The following is a 15,769-nucleotide window of genomic DNA, read 5'->3' as shown; positions in this document are numbered from 1 at the left end:
CAATGCACGGCACACGGGCGTTGTTAAATTTCGACCCCATGCATGACCGTGGTCCCGTGACCTCGTGCGCGGAAGCGCAAGGCCAAAGCCACTAAGCAACCCGGCGGGTGAGGCTATGATTGATCAATGTTGAAACTTTTTGAGAAGCTTTTCCACGCCGAAAATACAATAATATACCAAGAAATTCGATCGCTAACCCCAGTGGGGTCAAGCAGCTCTCGCGCGAAATTCAAGAAGAGATCACTGACTTTTTACCGATGAACCCTATTGTCTTTGATATTGCTGGCATAGAAAGAATAATAGATAAGTTAAACGTTTCTTCGTTACGTGGCGTTGATAATATATATTCCAAGTTTTTAATCAGTACTAAAGTGTACAGTGCTATAATACTTTCTAATTTATTCCAGCAATTTCTTCAGACCGCCTGCATTCCGGAAGACTGGAAGGTCGGGAAGGTGATACCCTTGCACAAGTCTGGGGATAGCCATTCGCGATATAATTATCGGCCAATTTCACTTACGTGCATTCCCTGTAAGATTATGGAACATGTCATTTACTCCTACCTTTCATCATTCCTACGGTCAAACGCCTGTTTTACAGAACATCAGCATGGATTTCGCAAGTAATTTTCCTGTGAAACTCAACTTTTATCGGTTACACATGATTTAAATTCTATACTTGACAGGGGTTCCATTGTTGACTGCATACTCCTAGATTTTTCGAAAGCGTTTGACAAGGTTTCTCATCAAATGCTTCTTTTAAAACGAGGTAAACTTAACCTTGACCCTAACGTTCTTCAATGGCTGCACTCTTTTTTTCAGCGATCGTTCAAAATTTGTCACAGCTAATAACACTTCCTCTGTCACTTCTACAGTTAAATCAGGTGTGCCACAAGGCTCTGTGCTGGGACTTTTGCTTTTTTCTCATTTATATTAACGATTTACCTGATAGGTTACGCTCATAAATCAATCTTTTTGCAGACGATTGTGTCATATACCGTGAAATTAACAGAGACTCCGATATAGGCCTTCTTCAGTCTGATATCAACCATGCTGTCGACTGGGCTAACACGTGGAACATGGAACCAAACATTAACAAATGTAAGTACAAGCGTGTTTCTCGTCGTAATACTACACTGCCCTCCATACCATCTTAATACTCGTAACTTCGAAAATGTGTCTTGTTACAAATACGTAGGCGTTTTTATTTCTTGTAATCTTTCTTGGAAGATGTATGTAGACCATAAACCAACAACGCTAATCGCATGCTGGGGTATATACGCCGCAGTTTTTATCTTTCTTCTAATTCTGTGAAACTATTTCTTTATACATTGTTAGTTCGTACATGAACTTGAATATGCTGCATCTTTATGGGACCATAGTTAAGAGACGCTCATCTATCAACTTGAATCTATCCAGAACCGGGCGGCTCGCTTCATTCTTTCTGATTATCAATCACCGCAACTCCAGCGTCACTACTATGAAAGCAAGCTTATCATTACCATTGCTATCGCAACGTAGAAAAATATTCCGCCTTTGCCTGTTCCATAATATAGATTATGACAACCCCAATCTTAAGAATAAATTGATAACCCTCCCTTATTACGTTTCAGCTCGCATCGATTACCGTCATAAGGTTAGTATTCCTTCATGCCACACCAATCGTTTTTTCAATTCATTCATCCCCAGTACGTCAGCAAGTTGGAATCGCCTTCCTCGACCTGTCGTCGAAATGTCTAATAATCCTAAGTTCAAAGCTGATTTAACTAACCTGCTGTTGTCATAAAAACAAAAGATTGTAGCACTGTCATACTTTTTATTTTTGCTTAGCCTTCTTTTTTTCCCCACCAATATTTGTTTTGTAGCCATATATTACTATTTTGAGTGTCATTTCTTTTGTTTTCTTCTTTGTTGATATTATCCATTTATGCTTTGTATGCTTAGCGCTTTCTTTTTCTCGTTTTTTATGTACTTTGCGCTATCTATTGTTAATTTCCTTTATTGTATTGATGTAACCTTTTCTTTTTCTTTTTAGTTTTATACAAATTTACTGCTGTTGTTTTTCGTTTTCCACTTTATCGAATGTACCCGCTCCCCTCTGTAATGTCCTCGAGCCCTGAGGGCAATGAAATAAATAAATAAAAATATATTGCAACTAAACTGACATGTGGACGACTTCATGACGGACGCTGTGAACACAATCTACAGGTTTGTGTCAGCGCTTGTCTCTGTACGTCGACCCACTGCTCCGCAGTCGTTCGTGGTGTTTTCATCAAGAACGGAAACGGTAGCCCCATCATTTTCTCGACTAAAAAGAACCATCTATTTTTCGCCAATATCTCAATGACAGATCTTTGGGCGATTTACCTATATCTTCATATTGATTCACTTCGTGTTTTCCTTTAGTGCTAGGTTAAATCCATGATCTACTCCTGCTGCATAACGAAAACTCTCGGTAGCCAGATGTTGATGCATGCAGCACGACTTGCGTGAAATTCATTCGATACAAACGGGATAAAGCCATTGCGCCGGCTCAAAACTGTCAGGCGACAACACGGAACAGGCCGACGAAATGTTATGTTGAAATGCAACGTCAGGTGTTACGCCACCAGTTGTACACCACCAGAAGCTCGATCCATATGGGACTGCAAGATCACCCCAAGCATCCGACCGCGTAACTGCCCGCTCGGAACCGTCAACGTGGCAGGCTCTCAAGTAACATACCGGTGTTGTCCGGTACACGGACCTGCATCGAGGTATGGGTGTGGGTATACCGAAGCCAGCTTCGTCGCTCGGCAAAGTGCGCGTAGTTGCCGCTGGGAGTGATCTGCGCATGCGCTCAGCTGTTACTGATTACACACACACACACACACACACACACACACACACACACACACACACACACACACACACACACACACACGCACGCACACACGCACACACACACGCACGCACGCACGCACGCAAGCACACGCTCACGAGTTTCCATAAGTACGCGTTTCAAGCACGCGTTCCAGATAAACACAGATTCCAAGTTCACGTTGCAGCCGTTCTCACAAAGGAAGCACGAACGAAATAGAGCAGAAAGCAATGAAGGATAACGATTCCTTGCATCTGCGCAGAGCAAGAAAGGACAACAGGGAGGAGAAGAATGACACAAGGATTGAACGAATGATTGGTATTCAAAAGAGTGATGAGTGAGCACAATTAGCTCTTCCAAGTAGGGCTCGTTTAATTAAAGAAACGAAGCGACCAGCGAAAGAAGCGATGGCCTCGAACACGCGCATGACACAGTTCTCAGCCGGCTGTCTTCTGCTACTACACAACCACCATCCTGTTCTTTTTTTTTCTTCTTCCTCTTTCCTCCCTTGGAAACAACTCTTCTGTCCACGGAAAACTATGCGCCGCGCATCGCTTAGCTTCGGGCGTTTTTGCTCGTGCGTGGATCTCCTCGCCTTTAGCCGATCGCCGGAGACCTATACACCGATTACAGCTCCGCGAGAGAAGGCACGCACGCACGAAGCTCCTCCGGGCTTAGTCACTGACCAGCGCACTCTTTCTCTGAGAACAGCCCTCGAACTCGGAGTAAAAGAGTGCGCTCAAGAGTTAAACACCTCCGCCATGACGTACGCGCTGCTTGCGCCACGCGGCAGCAAGCAGCAGCAGCGGAAAGCCAGCTGGTCGTGACCCTTCCCATTCCCTTCCACTAGGCGAGAGGGGAGAAGGTGAACTCGAACGTCAATTACCCCGCATAATCGCGCGCAGTAATATGCATCGCCCAACTGGTGAAACGAAAGAAGCGGCGAGAGAGCAAGCCGGACTGGAAGATGGACGAAGGCTGAAGGTAGTCAGAAAGAAAGAAAGAAAGAAAAAAAGAAAGAAAGAAAGTGTGTCTATGTGTGTGTGTGTGTGTGTGTGAGAGAGAGAGAGAGAGAGAGTGTGGCGGTGAATCCCCAACAAGTCACGTGGCCGTCCGTCACGAACAAACAGAATCGGAGGCTGGACGCAGTCACGTACGCAATGCACAACAATCCAGGTCTCGAAGCGCTGCAGAATTCCGTTAGTCGCGCGTGCGCACTTGAAAGGCAGAAGCCGCGGCGCGCAGTTGATTGTTCGGCGGCGGTGCGCGAAAGGAATAAGTGCGCCCGAAAGCGCGATAATCATCACCCGGCGGGGAAGAGATACGGACGCGAGGATGCGATCGGAATGGAGAGGAAAAGGCGGGCGGCGCTCGAGCTGAGGAACAACACGCTGCCGGGTGTCCTTTTGTGCTACCGCACTCTTGTATTTGCTCTATCTAAGCATCTGTAGCGTATCGTCGATCACCAGTCTCAGCAAAGACAGGCGAGGTGCGCTACGAGCGCACTACACACATATGCGAACGGGTGGAAATGAATTGAGAGCACCTCTCCATCTCGTGGTTACTAGGGTATGACGGTATACCAGATTGTCCTTTTTTTTAGCTGCACCAAATTAAAAAAAAGATGCCTGTCGCAGATAGTACAATTCCAACCACTGAACTCAATTACTCAGTGAAGCAGCAATTACTTCTACAAGATATCGATATGCTTAATTAAATATCTAACATAATTAAACTAATTAACTTTTAAAATAAATTTACAGCACATATTTCAATTTACGTATTCTAACAGGTGAGTTCGCGTGTCCGCTTAGAACGAATTCTCAGGACTACATCAGTTTCGAGATATTAATTTCCAAAGTGTCCGACGAAAGCACACAAGTCGCCGTTGCAGTTATTTTTTTACTTTAATGCATAAAACGGCGTTTTCTTTAAAGAAATGTGTGGAACAGTGTATTTTTTACCGCAAGTTTGACGGCGCATATCTCGAAACCCGTGCCATCCTCAAAATTAGTTTCAAGTCCACATGCCTTGCAAGTTCTCTAACTATAGCAGCAGTTCTCAGATTGAAATATTCACCCAAAGTAATTAATTAAAAGACAATTAGTGTGACTATGGTAATTATTTAGTCAAGTATTTTGTTTTCTCGTAGAAGCGACGACCATCTCGTCGAGTAATTTAGCTTAATGGTTAGAATAGTGCTATCTGTCACAGTCATTTTTTAAAAATGTGGTGCAGCTAAAACAACAAGAACCATAAAAAAAAATCCTCCTACATCGATGTATACTCATTTGCCTATTGGTGCCGGACTCTGGGGTTGCTCTTTGGGTTGTAATTTCGTTCAGCAACATGACGCTAGTTGAAACCCTCTCTAAAGCTGTGCGCTGAGTGCTTTGCTGTCGGAAACGCTGAGCGCGTCAACAGCACTCGTGAGAGGAGGAAAACACCGGACACACACACACACACACACACACACACACACACACACACACACACACACACACACACATATATATATATATATATATATATATATATATATATATATATATATATATAGAAGAGGCACATGAGAAATAGGCCCTCACCACGTGATACGCAAGCGGAATAATTTCTAGACGGCGAGGGAGATCAGAATACCATAGAGAGAAGAGTGGGTGGCGAGAGTCAATAGTGACGAAGACACCACTATGAGAGCTCCCGCAACCGAACGATGTCATTAGGGCCAGCCACCACGGAGGGCCTATTTCCCACGAGTCAAAGCGCAGATAGGCTCCGGAGAAAAGGAGGGACGGTGTACACGTCAGAGACGGTTGGCTTGTCGAAGCTATCTGCCTGACGTCACGCTCCCTCCTAGCTTCTTGCTTGCTTTCTTTTTTAACACACAAACGTTCTCCGCCGAGATCCAGCGAAAGAACTGTCCAATGAATGTAGTACGTCACGCGATCATCATCACGCAAATTTGCTGACATTCCAGCCGCAGGTGCGACGCCCGGCAAATAATTGCGACTGTTGCCTTGTGTGTTTCTACACTGCCATTGGAAACAATACAATAAAAGGCGCACGCTTAAACGAAGCGTTTCATGACTGCAGTTCGCAGCTAGTGAGCAGGCCGAACGCATGCACGCGAATAATTTTGAGGGTTATGTTTGCTGGTGTACGTAAAGGGAATAGCCATTAAATTTCGCTCCATGGCGGTACATCCCTATGTTTCCGTTGAGTATTGGTAGTTTGAAACGTAATAAAAGAATGTGCACACTTATGGACCTTTATTTGTGATTGCGCAACAAAGCCGCCACTTCTGCTTGGAATATACGTTTCACTTTCATATTATGACCAATTCATCTGAAAAAAAGGATCAAAATTGTTTCTTCCTCCACCAACACGAATGATCACTACTACACTTGTCGTTGTGCGAAGATTGGTTATATTCTCTAAAGGATGCACTTTCATTCAAAGTTTGCAACTATACGACCTAGTGTCCAATGTTAAACAACTGACGAACGCATTAACGCTTGTTTGCGTTTAAGTCCAAAGGAGCAGTTCTTTGTCTCATTTAGAAAGGGCACCAAATAAAACCTCCAAGCGTTGCTAACCTATGCACATTCCATTTGTTTTCTTGGACAACAGAGGGCAATTAATAATTGGTGTTACGCAAATGTATACTTCGGAAAGGCTATTGCGCAGGCGTTTGGGAGTTGCAACAAACGCCGTAACAGCAAAAGTTGCAAGGTCGTAAGCGCTACACGCACTGCATCCATCACTATGAAATTGCTCTGTGCCCCCCTTTACCACAGTGAACACATTCCGTAAAATATTCCACACACTGAGCGGTGAACGTCATTCGCCCGGCGATTTTCAAAAAATTTCAAAATTTATTTTCGTTTTAGCGTTACCACTTAGACATCCTATACACTGTCCCCGTATGATTTCTCCGTGGCCGCGCATTCTAAAAAAATTGAACGTTCTTGTACAGCGTTGATTATGAGGATGGGGGCGTCACGAAGGTTTCTTCACGCGCTGGCGACATTGCGTAGAGCGCCGGTAACTCAATCTGCGATGCGAAAAATTAGAATAACCACAACCAATGTGCTTCAGGAGGTACGGGGCACGTTAAAGGATGCACCAAACGCAAGAAAGTATACAGCTCCAGCGCTAGCTGGACGTCGACATCACTGCAGCGCACCCACAACTCTCTCTCGCCAAGGAGTGCTGCACCGGTACGCGGGAGAAGGGGTCAATTAGATCCAAGCGATAAGCAAGCGCGCCGTTCCCTGTGCGCGTGGTATACGCGATGCGTTCGGGTTAAGGCATCTCGCATGCGAGAGTGCATATGCCCGATACACGATTCACCACCTCGAGAGAGAGCCGGTCGCGGGCGACGTGCACCTTGGTATCATGGCGGCTGAATAATAAAAAAAAAAGCAATAAGAAGGCCGTGCATATCATTAAGCGGGCCGACCGGGAAATCCGCGTGCGCGCGATGCCGCTCTCAGAGGGTTACTTGACGCTCTCGGAGGGCATCGTCCAAAAAAGCTGAGTGAAAGGAGCGTATACACCATGGAGGAAGGAGCGACGCGGTAGATGTCAGCGCTTCCGCGCTGCGGGCAAAGCTACGAACGAGGGCGCGCACCAATTAAAAACTACCGGCAGCCAAACAGTCCCGGCCAACAGGGTGCGTACGCGAACAGCGGAGACCGGGTAACGCGCCATCTTGGTGCACGCGCGTGCCACTGCAAGTGCGGATCGAATAAAGGTGGTGCGCTGCGCTGTTGTGTGTTGCAGCGCAACCGCTTCAAGGTAAAATAAGATAATATATAGACGAAGTAAGGGAAATCTGCGCTTTCTTTTTTTAGCATTTACCAAGGTCACGTACACATGCGTGCGCGATAAAGATACGGAACTTTCCGAACAGCGACGGCGCGTTGGACCTCCCGTATTAACATGCGCGGATCAACTCGCTATGAATCCTTACAGATACAGGGTTTGTTCTCGGCACATTTTAGCAGGTCTGTACGTGCACCGTCGGTTGTTAGACTATGCGTGTGTCACCGTACGCTATACTGTGCATTTTGTCACCATGGACTGTCAAAGACGCGAACCGCTGGAAACCCGGTGAGGATCGATGCATTTATGCGGGCTGGTACTATGTTAGCACTCCCGAAAGATATACTGCCAGTGTATATTCTTCTACTAGAAAGAATTTTGATGGTCATTTCCATTTTCGCTTTGGATAAAAAAGCCGCAGCTTCGCCCGAAAGGCGAAGCATCGATAGCGATAGCAAATTAACAGATAGCTATACGAAGTAAGGATAGTAGATTTATCGTTTGTATAACCTTGTAAACATTCGCTTACTAACTAAATTAACAAGCACGGTGTCACGCGCGCACAGGTAAACATGAACACATATCACTCGAATACCGCGAAAACTCGCTGTCAAAACGCTGGAATAAAGAAGCGCGGCAGCAGCAGCGAGCGAATTGACCTTCGTGCCGCGTCTCGATTCAACGCGAACTAAGCGTCGAAAGCATCGAAAGTACGGCGCATTCGAAGCTTGGCACACTTTGTCCAGATCGCAGATCGCTTTCCAGATACGGGCCCCCGCGCACCGCGCCGTACGCAGCAGCCGCCAGAGTAGAACAAACACCCTCTAAAGAACTTAAGGCCTTCTGGCTGTACCCTCTCCCCTTGGGCTACGTCACGCAAAAGAGGCCTACATAGAAGTTCCGTGCAGCGTTCTACGAAGCTACAAGCGGCGCACCTGCGTTGAAAATGAAGCGCAGAAGATTTACAATGGTTAACCCCAGATATTCGGAGAAGACCGAGGGGAAGACGGGCGGCGACAACAATTCGATTAGTTCCAGGAGCCCTGCCGCTCCTTGAATAGCTTCGGGGTTAAACAAGTCCCGGCATGCTCGGCCATGCTGTTGCATGCTTCCGAACGCACATTTTTTCCAGACGTGACCACTGCATGTAGCCTCAACACTTGTGCTGTGCTTGCGACTGTGTGCACCGCGAGTCTTCATTGCCCCGGAATGTGGAGTGCCATGCCAAGATATGCCTAATAAGTGCTCCGTGCTCAATTGCCAGAGCAATTACATGTACAAATTTAATCGGGGCCGAAAAATCATACCTTCAAGTTTCCGCAAGATGAAGAAGCCCAGAGTGCCTGGATTAGGGCGATACCACGTGCAGACTTCATTGTATCACCGCACTCCAGGGTAAGGTGTTCAGAACTTCTTTAAATAGTTACTTTTGAAAAATACGGGGAGCTTAATTGCTCAATTACAGAAAGTGCCTTTACAGAAAGCGATGATTCCTCAGAGTTCGACGCCTGCGAGGATGGACAAAAATTTGAATTTCTGTTAAGGCACCTTTTGTGGTGTAGCACGAATATTTTATTGAAGAACTACTGCTGCAAGATGAATGACAAAATATTGGATGCCAATGCTAAGGCAAGGAAGAGAAAAGCTGAAACTCTGCGCAATAAGGCAGCGGTTTGCTTGTAAATGGCTTCACGAATATTTTATATACTATTTCTAAGCTTATTTGGGTTGTCGTAAATTAGTGGACTGCAGTAATTAGTGCGTCGAAAGCGAAATTATTTGTTTAAGCATAATCTAGATTGGAATGAGTACATATGGTCCCCAATAAAATTGTTCATACGCAATTGTGAAGCTAATCGAGTGCGTTACATTCATCATTGCCGCGCCATAAAAACCATAAGTACAAAAATACGGAAGGAAAAGTTTTTATGGATTCAATTTATTTGAAGTAATGTGTATGAAGTATGGGGTATAATATATAATAATTCACAAAAAACGTACATTACAAAGACGACAAAGCGCGACGCTATAAAAAGCTGCTGGCATCAATACCTGCACAAGCTTTACAAAGCTTCTTTGTATCTGTGCCTCAAAATAAATGCTTTGTAAGGTGTCTGCTGCTCATTCCGCAGTTTCGACTGAAGAAAAAGTGTGGAGTCGTCAATGGAAGCATACTGCTGCTAGGTGAACCAAGCCACGATCGCTTCATTGAACCCTTATTCCCAAGCGCGCCGCCGGCCTCTTCTCCGTGACGTCACTCGCCGAGCACTCAGGCCGAACGCCCTCATCCTCCCCTCCCCGCCATCTCTGCCCTCCCCGCCGGTGGCTCGCGCGCGGCGGAAGACGGCGCGCTTCCTCCCCACATTCCTCTTGCGCGCGCGAGACTGAGCCGCGATTGTAGGCTGACCCTCGCATGCTTTCACTCGCACATACAGCATACGGCGCGCAGAGACGGTGGTGTCACCCTTGGACTTTAAACAGAGCATCACAGTGACGCCGACGGCAAAAATGCGCCTGGAGTGTCCATATATTAGCTATCGCAATAAAATCAAATGCACATGGTGACTGTCAGAAAAGCTGTCGAAACAATAGTTGAAACGGCGTGCGATCGTGCCTGCCCGAGTCCAACGTCGGCGTCAGGCATGCTCGTAGTTTCATAAAGAAATAATGCAAGCATAGGGCGACATTACGGCTTTTCTTGTTGTGGCAATTAATCCCACAGGAATAACGACGGCCTTCAAGCTTTTCTTTTTTCTCAGCTTTTGCACATCCCCCACCGTATCGCAACTGGAGATGTTCTTCTGTTTGTATTACTAAAGAATGCACGTGATGTTCACAAGGGGGCGCTGTGTGTCAGTTCGAAATAGAGTTACTGTATATGCTACCAAAGGTGGTAGCATATACAGTAACTCCAGTTCGAAATAGGGTGCCTCGATGCCGCGCTTCTCCGTACAGGGTAGTGACACGTCCGGTTGCGTCGCCATATTGTGTTACCAGCTATTGGTAACGGCACTGTTGCCAATAGCTGAAAGTGCTGTATTCATCGGATAAAAATCGTGCGTGTGAAAGGTAAGAGCGACAAAGAGCACGTGCTCGTAAACAGGCTTACATTAGGAGAGATACACTAAGGAGTACCAAAACGAAAAGAAAAACTCGAGGTCGCGGTTTTGATCACGGCCCTGGCTGCGGAATTTCGAACGGGGCAAAACGCAATCGTGTAATCAGATTCTAGGACGTTAACGAACCCCAGGTGGTCAAATTTATACGAAGTCCCTCACTACGCATACTTATCAGACCGTGGTTTTGGCTCGTAAAACCACAGAATTAATTTTTCGATAAGTGAAAAGCAAGTGAACTATAGATATAATGCCTAAATATTTTGCTGAAAGACATTTGCCTCAGTTCTGTTATGCAAAGGCCCATGATGAGCACAGCAATTTGAGAAAGAGAAACATAGTGACATATCTCACAAAAAGAAAGGGAATTTTTATTGCCAAAACATACAGGGTGATCATTTCCAAGTTTTCCGGCATTTTTAAATATCGCCTCTTGCAGATAACATAATTCTAGTCATTGAGATGGACTATCCAGATAGGCGGACATTACTTGCACGAGAAATAAAAAGAAATCATATTAAACTATTTTTTTAAATCGCTAATTAACTTCCTGATTACTTTACGGCACATATCGCAAGTTACGAATTGTAGCTGGTGACTTTTCAAGGCGTATCGACTTGGCATGAATTTCCAGAATGACACCAGATTGGAGATGCGCGCGATCAAACTCGCCGTAAATATGCCCTTTCGCTCCACTTACTCTTTAAGCAAAATTCTCTTTTGCGCATTGAAACACCAATTAACTGGAACGTCCATGTATTTCGTACTACAATTGGGGAAATATCTCGAGACTGGTGTCATCCTGGAGTCATTTCAAGTCGATACAATTCGTAAATTGCAACATGTGCCGTAGGGTAATTAATTATGAAGTTAATTAGCGAATTCTTGCTAGTTTTGAAATGTGTGTTTTGATTTCTTATGATATTATGGTCCGGCTCTTCAAATAACCCAGCTCGAAGACTAGAAGCCCGATATCGGCCTCAGGCGATATTTAAAAACTTCGGGAAACTCAGAAATGGTCACCCCGTATAGCTACCACTTGAGTAAAACCAGACGAAGACAACCCGAAAACCGAAATGTAGTTATAGACAGCTCACCAACACGTTCAGGCTGCCTGAAGCCACAGGAGGTCATGCACAGAAACTGGAGGACATTGACAAAGCAAAGCTAAAGTTTATATGCTTATTATAAACATAAAAACAGATCAGTTCAAGCTTACAACTGCGGCGGTAGCTGCCACGAGACAAAATCCCCCATAAGAATTTTCCTGACATATAGACGCTCAGCGCATGGGATTGTTGGAAATCACACACTGAGTTTGAGCAGGCTTCTCATCACCTTGATTAAATGATTTAGACGGCAAACGCCTAGTGCACCAGAAAATTTCTTAAGACCGTTTCACACGAAGACACAAATTTAAACATCATGGCTTTGATCAACAAGGTTCTTGTCGACCTTTTGGTTCCTTCTGAGTCACGGGGAAATATAAGACATTTGTGTCGTTTTTTCGTTGAGCTGGTGCACAAAGGTACGAAGCAAACGGGCATGACGAAGTATTTTGAGCGATAAAACTGTCAAGCACGTTTCATCTCACGTCGCGAGCCCAAAAATTCAACTCGGCGAACACGTACGCAGCACTGTGGAAATTATAAACACCAGGCAACACGACCGCGGCGCACTGACCAATGCACGCACATGTACGACCGTTGCAACAGCTCCGACACAATATGGCGGAGGTGCGGCGCGGGCCTGGTTTAAAGGGTGTCACCACCCTGAACTGCGGAGACGGTGTTGACATCGAACATGGAGGAACTTTCCTTCCTCCGTGACATCGAGGCACTCTAAATCCAGCGCTGGTTCCCTATTCTATGTAGGGTGTCTCGATGTCCTCCTCGCCCGCCACTCCGTAGAGGGTGGAAACAACGGCGTCGTCTGCTACGGCGTTCGCCATTCTCACGCTTGCTGAGGGACGCGTTGTCGGCGCACGTTTGTGTGAGCGGCTTGTAGGCAGCACGGGGACTTTATGTGTACAAAAATACTATAGAAAGGCGTTAATGCGTGATGATAGTTAAGTAGGTAATATCTTGGTGGTTTACAGTCTGACAGCACTAGTAAATAAGCCGTCTCACGCTCTCGTGTAATGCTGCAGTCTGAAATCGTTCTCAAACGCGTTACGATTGCTTGTTAGCTTTGTTTACTGCCAGACGGGAACTGAATTACATCGTACCCGCCGTTTTGTTCTAGAGGTGGGAAATAACACGTTTACTCAAGCATTCGTATAGAGCAATGGACGACTGAATGTCGAATTACCATGTTACTAGGCATTGCTGTTCTTCAGGCAGATTTGAGCGGCGAAGTCGCGTTGCTTGGAAACAAATCATTATGCAGCAGTAATAATGAAATCCCTTAAGAACATGCTGACAGTAAAGAGAATCAGTCAATAAATGATGAATGAATACGTGATCACTGCCTCGAAGTTTTGATCTAAGTACACGTCTTTATTGAGTACTGCCCTCTGCCACACGTCTTTGGCAGAGTTCCTCGGACCAAACAGGATAAACTAGGAAAATGAACTTTTAATAAATTTAAACGAAGAAAATGGCAATATCACTGTGAGGCTCAACTTTACAAGTTGAAGAACGGAAGCGAAAATAAATTAACACAATAACAAAATCTACATCAAAAAAGGTAACAGAAATCAAAGTGTCTGAATTGCGGCGATGTGCATCATAATCCAATTTCGAAGATCATTGTAGACTCACTCTTGCTTGCGTGCGAGCTAGGTCCCTCCGCCGCGACCTGGCGCAGGTGAACGCGCAACCTCAGCATCGCGTAGTTTGAAATGAGCAGCTTTTCCACAGTTTCTTCGTGTTGCTGACAGGAACCTCTTACGTTCGACCGCGGCACCTCGTTAAGGTATGCAATAAAAGCCTTTCCGTACGAAAGTACGCTTTCCGTCCAAGTGGTGATGCCACTGAAATGCTCCTCGCAAGATTTGAACGCGAGCATAACTGCATTGCTTGGGTAGTGAAGGTTGCTCCCTTCACGGACGTATTCCTTTACGGATGTCATGCACGCTCACTGCTGTTTCAGCCCAACATGCAGGTTAGCATCCCGCATAGTCGCCGATAGATTTCAATATCCCTTTTATAAGAAATCCAGCGATCTGGAATAAAACGCCACACTCGGCTAATCTTCAATGGACGGGATCTCAGAGTCGTCGCTTATCTCTATCTCGGCGGCCGCTCGTTCTTGAAAACTCCCGCGGAAAAATATTCTCAGGGAGTGCCGTAATACACTGCAAATGAATGAGGTTTTCGTAGGCTGTCTCTTGTCGCGGCTGATCCTTGCAACCCGTGCAATTCTTCTTTTTGGGTCGCTCAGAAAATGGTACAATCGCCAACCATTCCTGCAGTGGTTTGAGCACATTGACAAACAGCAGCCGGGCATTTTGCGCCACGACGCTCAGCGAAATGAAACCCGCCGCAAATTACTGCCAACTGCCGGCACGTCCCCGACACGCGAGCTGGGCGTGAAAATGGCGGACAGCGCTACAAAAAGCGTTGTGGCGGCGAGAACCCCGTCAAAGAATTCCCTCACCCTGTATACGAAGCAGCGGGCGAGAAGGAAAGCGAGGCACCTTAATTCAATGGTAAGAATACATTGTTCTTCTAGTTTATGGACAAGAACATTGTGGTTGGAAAATACATCTCTCGCGCATGCGAAGAGTAAAACAGCAAGTGGTGGGCCACGATCGGTTACGTTTTTCACTGTGGGTTTGTAAACGCTGCTGCTTAAATGCTTGGAAATACAAATAGCGCTAAAAACGGGGCTATACAAGAAGACACAAGACAATGCACTGCCTTGTCTTTGTTTCGTCCCGTTTTTAGCACTGTTCGTTCATGCACCATATCTAGATCATCAACCTACGTTTCATAAATGCATCAATTTGTGAACGGAATGGTATAGTCTTTTTTTAAATGTCATCACATTTAAATATAGCAAAAGGACGATGGCCTAATGTGATGCGAAGTGGCTGCACACCTTAGCAATGAAAAACTTTTGTCAGAAGTTATGCAAAGTGTTGTTTCGGCAACGTAAAACGTGCATCCTCGTTAAACCGTGCTTTTCTGGGCAGTGCTAGGAGTTTGTCTTCATATATATATACATAAAGAGAGTCAGTGAGATTAGGGGGGAAGGAAGGGGGCGAGTGGACAAAGTACTGCGCGGCAGCGTCCAAGATTACGCTGTTAGCAGCCACGTGGTCACTTATTTGTTGCGCGGACTTTTGGAAAGTGTTCCTTCCCATGCTAGTCATCACCTCATCATCACTGACGTTGTTCACTTGTGCTAAATCTGATTTTTTAAAATGAGTTTAACTAGGACATGCCAGCCGGCACCGTGCAGCCGGCCAATGATGATAGTCATCACGATAACGGTTAATCGCCAACACCAGTCGGAGACTGGTGATTGGAGGCGTCCCCTGATTTGTGAATACTTACATAATTTATCGTATAAACAACACCCGAAACTATCGTTTGTGCAATAGCAAATGCCAAAATTAATTTTGTCCTGCCTGTGCTTAAAGAGTAGATTTTGCCCTTTGTATTTCACGAGTGTGACAGTTTAGTTTCGTCTCCGCAAGCAAGATGGGCAGACGCTCAGTGCACCATGAATCCGTGCACACCAGTCGCAAACCATTGAGCCGCACACACCGTCACAGCACGAGCTATCTTGTAGCACTATCTCGACAACATTTTAATATGTTTCACGAGTGGACGCAGCGTTCCTGCAATCATGAAAACTGACGGTTGCAGCAAAACAATGATTTGAACGCTAGCAGTCCTCTTTACCTCAATGAAATAATGCTTGCAGACATGCCTTGCAGAATGCAATGAGTGATAAAATAAAAGTGATAACGCAAAAGGAAAGCTTACTTATGCAACATGACGGGTGTAGTTCAGCAA

The sequence above is a fragment of the Dermacentor andersoni genome, chromosome 4, assembly GCF_023375885.2.
Source record: "Dermacentor andersoni chromosome 4, qqDerAnde1_hic_scaffold, whole genome shotgun sequence".
NCBI classification, from domain to species: domain Eukaryota; kingdom Metazoa; phylum Arthropoda; class Arachnida; order Ixodida; family Ixodidae; genus Dermacentor; species Dermacentor andersoni.
The sequence above is the reverse complement of the archived record's forward strand: the minus strand, read 5'-3'. Positions refer to the sequence as shown.